We start from the raw sequence: 13,023 nt of genomic DNA, 5'->3' as shown, positions 1-13,023 counted from the left end.
TTTGAATCTCTTTCCTGGGAAATAGAGAACAGACTGTGAGCCTTCTGGAAGGCATGTTGGAAATGGGGTGGGGTCAGCAGTCTCAGCATGACCCTCAGTATACTTATGTTAAATCAGGCCTGATTTTTTAGTATGGTAGCCCACTATTTGACTCTAGTCCCTAGTTGAGAAACCCTTAATTTATCCTTTTCATAGACAAAGCCTTAACTTCTGAGATGGGAACGTGACAGTTACCCAACAGTTTGGAAAAGAAAAGGAAATTTAATAATCTAATAACTTTTCAAAGTATTTCCCTCAGTAATCCTTGATGATCTCCCTTTCCATCCTTTATCTTCATCCCAATTCTAGGAAGAATGTGTGATATTAGTTCCTGAGCTTTTTGAGAATTCTGTGGTGTAAGCAAGGTTGTTCCAGATGTTGCCCTAGATGATAGGGAACGTGATAGGTGGCCAGGAAAATCACTCTTGAAGGGAGGTGAGTACCATTTACATCCTTTGTAGGTGGCCTAGGGTCCCAATTTGCCTAAGTCCCCCTCTCCCACCCACCCCTTTTTACACTGCCCAGATAGGCTTTGACTATCTTGGCTAAGTTAGATACCATTAATCTATTTGGCTTCCAGATTCGAACTTAATTCTAGTTTTCTTTTCTAATTTCCCTAATTATGTTGCTCCACAGGTCTGTTCATCTCTACCTAAACTCTTAGGCTTTATCTCCTTGCTCAATGGCTGCCACTGCTACTTCGGTCTCCCAGAGCTGCTGACTATCTCAGGCTGTTCCAAATGAAGATCAGGCTTTGGCACAGTTTCCATTGTCCTGCTGTCATTGAGCCACAGATGCTCCAGTTCCTCCTGATTCACAGAAACAATGCTGCAGGGTGTAGGGTCTCTCTCCCTCAGCTACTATCTCAATAGGGCTGGGCAGTATCACATACAAGTATATGTGGGCAAGGGAGGGAATGTTAATGCTCTGCGTGGCTGATGTAGGTCAGTGGTGGACGTAAGATGAGGAGAAAGAACTGCTTCTAAGAACAGGGTTCCATCACTCCTTTCTGGATATAACCTAGGCCATGGCACAATCCCATTGGGTTTTCTTGTGAAGCTGTCATCAATTTGGCAATGTTTCTTCCTCCTTCCCTGTCTCCCTTACCTTTTCCCCTCACTCTTGATATTTAAGGCTTATACCTCTCAATCATGTGTCAGTAAGTAAACTTTGCCTTTGGCTCTGTTTTCTAAAGAACACTAGCTTGGGTACCATTTTGATGGCTTATAGGAAGGAAAACTGAAGTTAAATATGCTGATTCAATTTTGCTGTCTTAAAATTAAACCTCTGAGACATATCTTAAATTTATATATAAAGGAGGATTTAGATAGGCATTTTATAAAACTTTTAAAATCAGTAATGAAGGTTGATCAATTAATCAAATTCTTTTGTGGCATATATAGGAGTAATTATTTTTTCTCCACTGAGTTTTATAAATTGACTTCTCAACACTCATTGTTTTTGTTTTGCTGAGATAAAGCTTTCTTGATTGTAGCACATTATCCTTTTGAATTTTCCCAGGCTCTTTTTAAAATAGCACTTTACTTAGGATTTGTATTAACATTTGTGTGTAATACTGCCCTAAAAATTTCTTTCTCATGACTATTATCTTGTTAGAAATTAGTATCATTTTATGTTGTCTTTGTTTTAGTTTTCATAAAAAATGTAATAAAAATCTATGAATACACTATTAACATGAGATAAAGAATAATAAAAAGAATTTACATCTTCCAACAACATTAGAATTGACCTGTTCTTGTGCCTTACTCGGCTTGTGATAACAACTATTGAGTTTTTTTTTCTGTCATTCCCTGTGTATCCCTGTGGGGACATACTCACATATGCATATGCATATATTTTTTTCTCATGTATATATTTTTTAGTTTCAGTTGTTTTTAACTCTATGAAATGGTGATGATTCATTTCCTTCTGGTCCATCTCACAGAATTTTTAAAACTATTCAGAAAGAGGGCTGGGGTTGGGGCTCAGTGGTAGAGCCCTCGCCTAGCACATGTGAGGCCCTGGGATCAATCCTCAGCACCACATATAAATAAATAAAATAAAGGTATTGTGTCCAACTACAGCTAAAAAATAAATATTAAAAAAATAAAGATATTGTACAACTAAAGTTTTTTAAAATTATACAGAAAGATAATAAAGGTGAATTTATTTTGAAATTGCCAAGTACAATTCAAATGGGAGTTATCAGAAGCTATTGTGTTAACTGTCCTTGAAATATAACTGAAAACTACTTTTGTTGTTGTATATATTCTAGGTCATTTAATATAACTTGAGTGTAGGAGTGAGCAAGAAATGGGCAAGGCAAGCCTTTGGTATTACTTTATCAAACCTTACTACTTCATTCTCTATCCTAGGACAATAATCTAATGCAGTTTATTTATTTATTTTTTTAAACTGATGTGTGGTTATTGGTTGAATTCTCTTCTAATGCTTAGAGTAAATTGGTATAAGTTAAAAAGGCCTTTTTGTTTTGATTTATTTACTTACTTTTATTGTAATTTTAATGCATATTAATTGTATAATTAATCATTTTCATGGTGATGTTTGCATACGTGCATGTATCATCTTTGCTCTTGTCTACTCTCTCTTCTATTCTTTTAACAAATCCTTTAGGAAATATGTACCAAAATGCAAAATATGTGTAACATTTTGTTTATAATCCATTTTCTAGTTAAATACACACCAAACACTGTCCACATAAAGATGTTAATTTTAAGGAAACCTGTAATCCTAGCAATTTGGAAGACTGAGCTAGAAGGATCATAATTCCAGGCTAACCTGGGTTACTTATGGAGACCCTATCTCAAAAACAAACAAACAAACAAACAAATAGTAAAAAAAAAAAAAAAAGTCTCCAACAAAAATGACTTGGTTAAATAAATTATTTCAAATTACCTTCAACAGAATACTATGAGTTCTTATGTTGTTTAAGATCTCTGTTTAGGGCTGGGGTTGTAGCTCAGTGTTAAAGTGCTTGCTTAGCATGAGTGACGCCCTGGATTTGATCCTCAGCACCACATAAAAATAAAAATAAATAAAGGTATCGTGTCCATCTATAATTAAGAAAAAGAAAAAAAAAAAAGATCTCTGCTTACTCACTTTGAAAAATGTCCCAAATATGGCAATTGGAAATCAGAGTGTTCATAGTGGTATCTTCCTTATATGTATAAAGAAATTCATCTAAAAAGATAAAAGATGGTCACCAAAATGTCTACAGTGGTTACACTCCAGGTGGTAACATTGGTTTCTACTTCTTTGTCTTTTTTCTATATGATTTAATTTTTGCTTCTTTTTAAAAATTTGTATTCTATGGATATACATGGCACTAGAATGCATTTTGACATATTATACGTACATGGACTATAATTTTCCATTCTTATGGTTGTACATGATGTGGAGTTACAACCTGTTGTATATTCATATAGGAACATAGGAAAGTTTTGTCCAAATCATTCTGTCTTTCCTACTGTCATCCCTCCTCCCTTCCCTTCATTCCCCTTTGTCTAATCCAATGCACTCCCATCCCTCCCCAACACCATTGTGTGTTAGCAACTGCATATCAGAGAAAACATCCAGCCTTTGGTTTTTTGGGATTAGCTAATTTCACTAAGCATGATAGTCTCCAGTTCCATCAATATACCAGCAAATGCCATATTTCATTCTTCTTTATGGCTGATTAATATTCCGTTGTGTATATATACCACATTATTTTTATCCATTCATCTGTTGAAGAGCACCTAGGTTTGTTCCATAAAGAATATGTAATGCTTCATGAATTTACGTGTCATCCTTGCTCAGGGGCCATGCTAATCTTCTAGTGCTGCTGGAGCGAGCATTGCTTCTTTTTTTTTAATAATAAAAAATTAAAAGTCTTTTTAATTTCTTGTTTAGTTTCCTTTTTTCCTCTTTATCTTCTTTAAAAATGATCAACTTAATTTTTTTATTTTTTTAAAAGTTTATGTATGACAGTGGAATGCGTTACAATTCTCATTATACATATAGAGCACAATTTTTCCTATCTCTGGTTGTATACAAAGTATACTCACACCAGTTTGTGTCTTCATAAATGTACTTTGGAAAATAATGTCCATCACATTCCACCATCATTTTTAACCCAATACCCCCTCCCTTCCCCTCCTACCCCTCTGCCCTATCTTGAGTTTGTCTATTCCTCCCACTCTACCTTTCCTACCCCACTATGAATCAGCCTCCTTATATCAGAGAAAACATTCAGCATTTTTTTTTTGGATTGGCTAACATCACTTGGCATTATCTTCTCTAACTCCATCCATTACCTGCAAATGCCATAATTTTATTCTCTTTTAATGCTGAATAATATTCCATTGTGTGTATGTACCACAGTCTCTTTATCATCAACTGAAGGGCATTTATGTTGGTTCCACAATTTAGCTATTGTGTATTAAGCTTCTATAAGCATTGATGTTGCTGTGTCCCTGTAGTACGCTGTTTTTAAGTCCTTTGGGTATAGACTGAGGAGAGGGATAGCTGGGTCAAATGGTGGTTCCATTCCTAATTTTCCAAGAAATCTCCATACTGCTTTCTATGTTGGCTCCACCAATTTGCAGTCCCACCAGCAGTGTATGAGTGTGCCTTTTCCCCCACGTCCTCATCAATACTTTTTGTTGTTTGTCTTCATAATAGCTGCCATTCTGACTGGAGTGAGAAGCAATCTTAGAATAGTTTTGATTTGCATTTCTCTAATTGCTAGAGATGATGAACATTTGTTTTATATATTTGTTGATTGATTGTATATCATCTTCTGAGAGGTGTCTGTTCAGGTCCTTGGCCCTTTTGTTGATTGGGTTATTTGTTTTTTTGGTGTGTAGCTTTTTGAGTTTATTTTTTTTTAAATACCCTAGAGATTAGTGCGCTATCTGATGTGTGAGGGGTAAAGATTTGCTCCCAAGGTGCAGGCTCTCTATTCACCTCACAGATTGTTTCTTTTGTTGAGAAGAAACTTTTTAGTTTGAGTCCATCCCATTTGTTGCTTCTTGATTTTAATTCTTGCGCCAAAGGATTCTTATTAAGGAAGTCGGGGCCTAATCCCACATGATGGGAGATTAGGGCCTACTTTTTCTTCTATTAGACATAGGGTCTCTGGTTTAATTCCTAGGTCCTTTATCCATTTTGAGTTGAGTTCTGTGCATGGTGAGAGATACGGGTTTAATTTTATTTTGTTGCATATGGATTTCCAGTTTTCCCAGCACCATTTGTTGAAGAGGCTATCTTTTCTCCAATGCATGTTTTTGGCACCTTTGTCTAATATAAGATAATTGTAATTTTGTGGGTTAGTCTCTGCGTCCTCTATTCTGTACCATTGGTCTACCTGTCTGTTTTGGTGCCAATACCAGCTGTTTTTGTTACTATTGCCCTGTCTTATAGTTTAAGGTCTGGTATAGTGATGCCACCTGATTCACTCTTCCTGCTAAGGATTGCTTTAGCTATTCTGGGTCTTTAATTTTCCCAGATGAATTTCATGACTGCTTTTTCTATTTCTATGAGGGATGCCACTGGGATTTTGATTGGGATTGCATTAAATCTGTATAATGCTTTTGGTAGTATGGTCATTTTGATAATATTAATTCTGCCTATCCAAGAACAAGGTAGATCTTTCCATCTTCTAAGGTCTTCTTTGACTTTTTCTTTAGGGTTCTGTAATTTTCATTATATAGATTTTTCACCTCTTTCATTAAGTTGATTCTCAAGTATTTAATTGTTTTTGAGGCTATTATAAATGGGGTAGATTTTTTTTGTTTCCTTTTCTGAGGATTTGTCACTGATATACAGAATTGCATTTGATTTATGGGTGTTGATTTTATATCCTGCTACTTTGCTGAATTCATTTACTAGTTCTAGAAGTTTTCTGGTGGAACTTTTAGGATCTTCTAGGTATAGAATCATATCATCAGCAAATAGTGCCAATTTGAGTTCTTCTTTTCCTATGTGTATCCCTTTAATTTATTTCATCTGTCTAATTGCTCTGGCCAGTGTTTCAAGAACTATGGTAAGTAGAAGTGGTGAAAGAGGGCATCCTTGTCTTGTTCCAGTTTTTAGAGGGAATGCCTTCAATTTTTCTCCATTTAGAATAATGTTGGCCTGGGGCTTAGCGTAGATAGCCTTTTATGATGTTGAGGTATGTTCCTGTTATCCCTAGTTTTTCTAGTGTTTTGAACATGAAGGGGTGCTGCATTTTGTCCAATGCTTTTTCTGCGTCTAATGAGATGATCATATGATTCTTATGTGTCTTTGCATGTTTTTGGAATCAGGGTGATTATTGGCCTCATAGAATGAGTTTGGAAGTGCTCCTCTTTTTCTATTTCCTGAAATAAATTGAAGGTCTTGTAGAACTCAGCTGTGTATCCATCCAGTTCTGGGCTTTTCTTGGTTGGTAGACTTCTGATGGCATCTTCTATTTCATCGCTTGAAATTGATCTGTTTAAATTTGATATCATCCTGATTCAATTTGGGCAAATTATATGACTCTAGAAATTTGCCAATGCCTTCAATATTTTCTATTTTATTGGAGTATAGGTTTTCAAAATAATTTCTAATCATCTTCTGTTTTTCTGTAGTGTCTGTCATGGTATTTCCTTTTTCATCACTTATGTTAGTAATTTGAGTTTTCTCTCTTCTCTTGGTTAGCATGGCTAAGGGGCTGTCAATTTTATTTATTTTTTCAAAGAACCAACTTTTTGTTCTGTCAATTTTTTTAATTGTTTCTTTTGTTTTAATTTCATTGATTTCAGCTCTGATTTTAATTATGTCTGTCTTCTACTGCTTTTGTTGTTGATTTGTTCTTTTTTTTCTAAGGCTTTGAGATATAATGTTAAGTCACTTATTTGTTGACTTTTTCTTCTTTTACGGAATGAATTCCATGCAATGAACTTTCCTCTTAGAGTTGCTTTCATAGTGTCCCAGAGATTCAATATGTTTTATCTGTGTTCTCATTCACCTCTAGGAATTTTTTAATTTCCTTCTGGATGTCTTCTGCAACCCATTGTTCATTCAGTAGCATATTAAATAGTCTCCAGGTGTTGGAGTAGCTTTTATTTCTTATTTTATCATTGATTTTTAATTTCATTCCATTATGATCTGAAAGAATGCAGGGTAGTACCTCTACGTTTTTATATTTGCTAAGATTTGCTTTGTGGCATATTATATGGTCTATTTTAGAGAAGGATCCATGTGCTGCTGAGAAGAAAGTGTATTCGCTTGTTGAAGGAGGAAATATTCTATATATGTTAAGTCTAAGTTATTGATTGTGTTATTGAGTTCTATAGTTTCTTTATTCAACTTTTGTTTGGAAGATCTATCCAGTGGTAAAGAGGTGTGTTAAAGTCACCCAGAATTATTGTGGTCTATTTAACTCTTGAACTTGAGAAGAGTTTGTTTGATGAACATAGATGCTCCGTTGTTTGGGGCATATATATTTATAATTGTTAAGGCTTATTGGTGTATGGTTCCCTTGAGCAGTATGTAGTGTCCTTCTTTATCCTTTTTGATTGACTTAAGTTTGAAGTCTACTTTATTTGATATGGGGATGGAAACCCCTGCTTGCTTCTGCAGTCCATGTGAGTGGTATGATTTTTTCCAACCTTTCACCTTCAGTCTGTGAATGTCTTTTTCTATGAGATGAGTCTCTTGGTGGTAGCATATTGTTAGGTCTTGTTTTTTTGATCCAATCTGCTAGTCTATGTCTTTTGATTGGTGAGTTTAGGCCATTAACATTCAGGATTATTATTGAGACATGATTTGTATTTCCAGCCATTTTTGTTTATCTTTGGTATCTAACATGTCTTGGTTTCTCCTCTGATTAGATTTTCCTTTAGTGTAATCCCTCCCCCTGCTGATTTTCATCATTGTTTTTCATTTCCTCTTCTTAGAATATTTTGCTGAGGATGTTCTGTAATGCAGAATTTCTAGATGTAAATTCTTTTAACTTTTGTTTATCGTGGAAGGTTTTTATTTCCTCATCAAATCTAAAGATTAGTTTTACTGGATATAAGATTCTTGGTTGGCATCCATTTTCTTTCAGAGTTTGGTATATGTTGTTCCACAATCTCCTGGCTTTGAGGGAATGGGTTGAAAAATCTGCTGAGTTACAAATTAGTCTCCCCCTATATGTGATCTGATTCTTCTCTCTTGCGGCTTTTAAGATTATATCCTTATTCTGCTAGGCATTTTCATTATAATGTGCCTTGGTGTAGATCTGTTGTAACTTTATACATTTGGTGTCCTGTAAGCCTCTTGTATTTGGTTTTCCAATTCGTTCTTCATGTTTGGGAAATTTTCTGATATTATCTCATTGAAGAGATTGTGCATTCCTTTGGTTTGAAACTCTGTGCTTTCTCTAGTACTCTTATATTTGGTCTTTTGATGCTGTTCCATAATTCTCGGATGTTCTGTTTATGGTTTCTTACTATCTTCACTGTGTGATCAACTTTATTTTCCAGATTGTATACTTTGTCTTCATTATCTGATGTTCTTTCTTCCAAGTGATCTAATCTGTTGGTTATGCTTTCTATTGAATTTTTTATTTGGTTTATTTTATCCTTCATTTCAAGGATTTCTGATTGTTTTTTTTTTTCAGAGTCTCTATCTCTTTCTTGAAGTAATCTTTTGCTACCTGTATTTGCTCTCTCATATCATTGATGGAGTGATTAATTTTTGCCTGTATTTGCTCATTTAGGTCATTCTTTAATTCACAGATCATTTTAATTATGAACCTTCTGAACTCCTTCTCTGACATTTCATCAACTTTGCTGTCCATGGGTTCTGTTATTATAGTGTCCTGGTTTGTTTGGGGCACTTTCCTCCCTTGTTTTTTCATGTTGTCTATGTGTCTTCGTTTCTTGCAGCATCGATCTGAGATATTACAGTTTCTACCCTAAATTCTTATAGTACTTGTGCAGATTGTCTGTACCTCACCTATTTGTTGGGCTTCCAGACCCTGCTGGTGTCCCTCAATGTATGCTACTGCAACTAAAGGTAGCGGTAGCAATAGCTGAGATATCTTGAGATAATAGTGGAGGTGCCCCAAGATGGATGCAATGTCTTACAGAGATGGGGCTGAAAGGATGGGCCTCACACTCCCTTTGGGATATCTGCTCGGAGATGCAGCTGCTTCTAGGCCCTGTCTGTTGTCAAAAAGGTGGGGGCTACTGCATGGGGAAGGCTATGGCAATGACTGCAGTGTCCCAAGATGGAAGTGGTTTAGGTTTAGGCTCCTAGGCGGAGCCCGGGGGAGGGAGGGGGGGCTAACTAGACCTACCCTGGACCTGGGTCCTGTGCAAGTCGGTGTGGGCAGATCTGGGCTGGGCCTGGGCCTGGGCTCCCATGGTAGTGAGCTTGGGTCATGCAGAGGCTGGTGTGGGCAGAGCTGGGCTGCTGGGCTTGACCTCCCATGGTAATCCGCTGGTCGAAAGGGATGGTCCTGTGCCTGAGGCTGGGCTCTGGCGCTTGCCTGCTGAAGGAGGGGTGCCTCCTGTGAACCTGGGTCCAGCACAGACCCTTGTGGGTGGATCTGGGCCTCCAGGCTTTACCTCCCTTGGTAGTCTGGTGGTAGGAAGGGGCAGTTCTGTGCCAGAGGCTCGGCTCTGGCGGGTGTCTGCCCTGCTGGTGGAGGGGGTGGACCAGGGCCTACTATGAGCCTGGGTCCCATGCGAGCTGGTGTGCTTTCCTCTTTATCTTTTTAAAAATCATTTTGAAACTCCTTATGACTTAAAAGGAAAATAAAAGATATTCATATCAATTATTTTTATTACTTCATTAAAAAGTTTATTTGGGGAGATTTTATAAAAGGAAAAACTTTGTAATACCTGTGGCTTCAAGTTTTTAATGCTATTTCGTTGTCCCCAGTTTTATTTCTAAGACTATAAAATTGAAAGATATTTAGAAAAATAAATTGAACAGATAAGTATGGTTATTTCCAAGTTTTAAAAAAATGTCCTTTGTGTATCATTTATTGAATTTGCCTTCATTCAGGGTTAAATTAAATAGTGCACCCTTGTTTAGCTGTGCTGTGAGTTTAGAAATGTGTTTGATCCTATTAATGGGCAAACTTTACATATGTGTATATATGTGTTACATATGCAGTTATAGTGTGTGTACACATTATATATTGTGTATTTATACAAATTATATAAATGTATATTATCACATACAAATCATATATCACATATAATGTTGATATTACATTTATTATACATATGCATATTTATACACATACATATAGACTTCTTTTTTTTTTTTGAAGAGGGAGAAACTTCAAAGAGTTCATTCAAAGAAAAAGTGTTTTCATTTTCACAGCCAATAAAAAAGCTACAAATACATAATTCCCCTTGAGGACCAGGAAAGGCCTTGAAAGAGCTAGGGATTTTCCCTTTCATCTGTCAGAAACTCCTTGTTTTGGACAATAACACAATGTTCTTCCTTTATGGCCTCTACTTCCACAAATATGCTCATTTGATGTTTTATGAAAGCTGAATAACTGAATATCTTTCTCTTCAAGTTGGTAGAAATGTTGTTTGTCCTATTCTGCCCTTGACATATATATGAAAACACTATCCAAGTAAAAATGGTCAAATGAAATGAATAGACATTTTTTTAAAAAAGAAATGCAAATGGCCAATAAATATATGAAAAAGTACTTAATAGTTTTAGCCACCAGGGAAACGTAAATCAAAACTATAGTGAGTTTCTATCTCACCCAGTTAGAATATCTATTATAAACAATGAAATAAACCATAACAAATGGTGTGTAAGGATGTGGAGAAAAAGGAACACTTACATAATGTTGGCAGGAATGAAAATTAGTATGACCACTATGGAAAACACTATGGAGGTCCTTCAAAAACTGAAAATGGAACTACCATAGGATTCAGGTATCCGCTGTTAAATGTATACTCTAGGGAAATTATGTCAGCATACAAGATAGATATATTTATACCCATGTTTATTGAGGCATTATTCACAATTGCCAAGATATAGAAATACGGAATTGACCCAGGTGCCTGTTAACAGATGAATGGTTAAAGAAAATGTGACTGAATTCTCTGTCTGTCTCTTTCTTTCTCTCTAGCATTATTCAGCCACAAAGCAGAATCAAATCTTGCCATTTGCAGGAGAATGGATAAAACTAGAGGACATCATTTTAAGCAAAATAAGCCAGACACAGAAAGACAAGTATCAAGTGATTTCTTTCATATGTGGAAACTAAAGAAAAAACAAATGATCTGACAGCAGAAGAGGAACTATTAGGGACTGGTAAGGGGCTCAGAGGAAGTGAGGAGAGGGCAAGAGGGAGGAAGGGTGGAAGGAGGATAGATGGACATGATAAATATATGATTTATGTATGTATGGAAATATCAGAGTGAATCTCATTAATTTGTCAAACTAGTGTGTGTTAATCATTATAATTTAAAACTCACTTAAAAAGAAAAATCTGGTGACAAATCCAGAATTATAGTCCTTAAACCCTACAGTTGAACCTCTGTCATGAAAACATTAAAATGTTTTCAGTTATTCTAGAATCAGAATTTCAAGTTAGAAAGAGTTTTAAAAATCATCTAACTCAATTTCTTCTTTTGGTAAGAAATAGAACTTGGGCTCAGTGAGAGATTGAGAGGTTTTCCTAAGGCAGACCAGAATTGAGGATGGAATATATTTCTCCAGACTCGTGCTTTGAGCCCTGGTCCACAGTCCTGAGGAGCTCTTTCTGAATTAGTAAGTGATGGGGACAGGCAAAATGAACAGTTTAGGTCAAAATCCCGTACTTACTGATGCTTTTCTCTCCAGAATTATAATACCCTATTTCTAGCAGGAAAAAATTTCTTTTAAAATACAATAAAGTATGAACTTTAGTTATTAGTAATTATCAATCTGGGTTCATTAGTTGTGACAAATGTACTTATGTAAGAGCTTAATAGAGAAACTGGGCCCATCTAAAACTATTCTAAATTAAAAATTTGTTTTAAAAACATAAGTCTTTGTACAGTTGGCTCTGTGTATTAGTAGGTTCTGCAACTGTGGATTTGACCAACCACAGATTGAAAATATTCAGAAAAAATATTGCATCTGTACTGAACATATACAGACTTTTGTCTTTATTCCCTGAACAATAAGAATAACAGCTGTTCACATATATTTATATTAGAGTAGTATTATAAGTAATCTAGAGATGTTTAAATATATGAGAAGATGCTTGTAGGTTATATGCAAATGCCATGCTGTATTATATAGATTTAAGCATTCTGTGCAGCAATATCAAAAATTTTTTCTTATATGACTTATTTAATTTAGCATCCCGTTCCAGCCACTCATCAGCAAATGGTATCATTTCACTCTTTAAGACAGGGTAAAACTTCTTCATGTATGCACACTGCATTTTATAATCCATTCTGTATGTCACGGCTAGTGAGGGTTATGCTGCTATAGATATGGACGTAATTGTATCCTTACTGGTCTGCTGAACACCTACCAAGGAGTGGAATAACTGGATCATATCGTGGTTCCGTTCCTTTTTTTTAATATTTATTTTTTTAGGTGTAGAAGGACACAACAAAATGCCTTTATTTTTATGGGTGCTGAGGATCAAACTTGGGTCCCTCTCATGCTAGGCGAGCGCTCTACCGATTAACTTATTTTAGTTAGGTATTTATGATAGCAGAATACATTTTGATTCATTGTACACAATCGCAGCACACCTTTCCATTTCAACTTTTTCATTTTTGTACATGATGTGTCATTGCACTGTATGTGCAGTCATACATGTACCTGGGGTAATGATGTCCGTCTCATTCCACCATCTTTCCTGCTCCTATACTCCCTCCCCTCCCTACCCTTCCCTTTGCCCGAAGTTTCTCCATGCAATATCAGATTTTTTAAAAAATCATGGACTAACACATGTAGAGTTCAAACTAATCCCAAAGCAAGTGTGTTTCT

At 35.8% G+C, this 13,023-nt stretch overlaps 1 pseudogene; it reads right to left on the bottom strand.

Annotated features, from left to right (window-relative positions):
• Nucleotides 1-3,813: 3,813 nt before the first annotated feature.
• LOC114091762 (U6 spliceosomal RNA) lies at nt 3,814-3,877 on the bottom strand (annotated as a pseudogene).
• Between the last annotated feature and the right edge of the window lie 9,146 nt (nt 3,878-13,023).

This window comes from Marmota flaviventris, chromosome 3 (assembly GCF_047511675.1).
Source record: "Marmota flaviventris isolate mMarFla1 chromosome 3, mMarFla1.hap1, whole genome shotgun sequence".
NCBI lineage: Eukaryota > Metazoa > Chordata > Mammalia > Rodentia > Sciuridae > Marmota > Marmota flaviventris.
The sequence above is the reverse complement of the archived record's forward strand: the minus strand, read 5'-3'. Positions and strand labels throughout refer to the sequence as shown.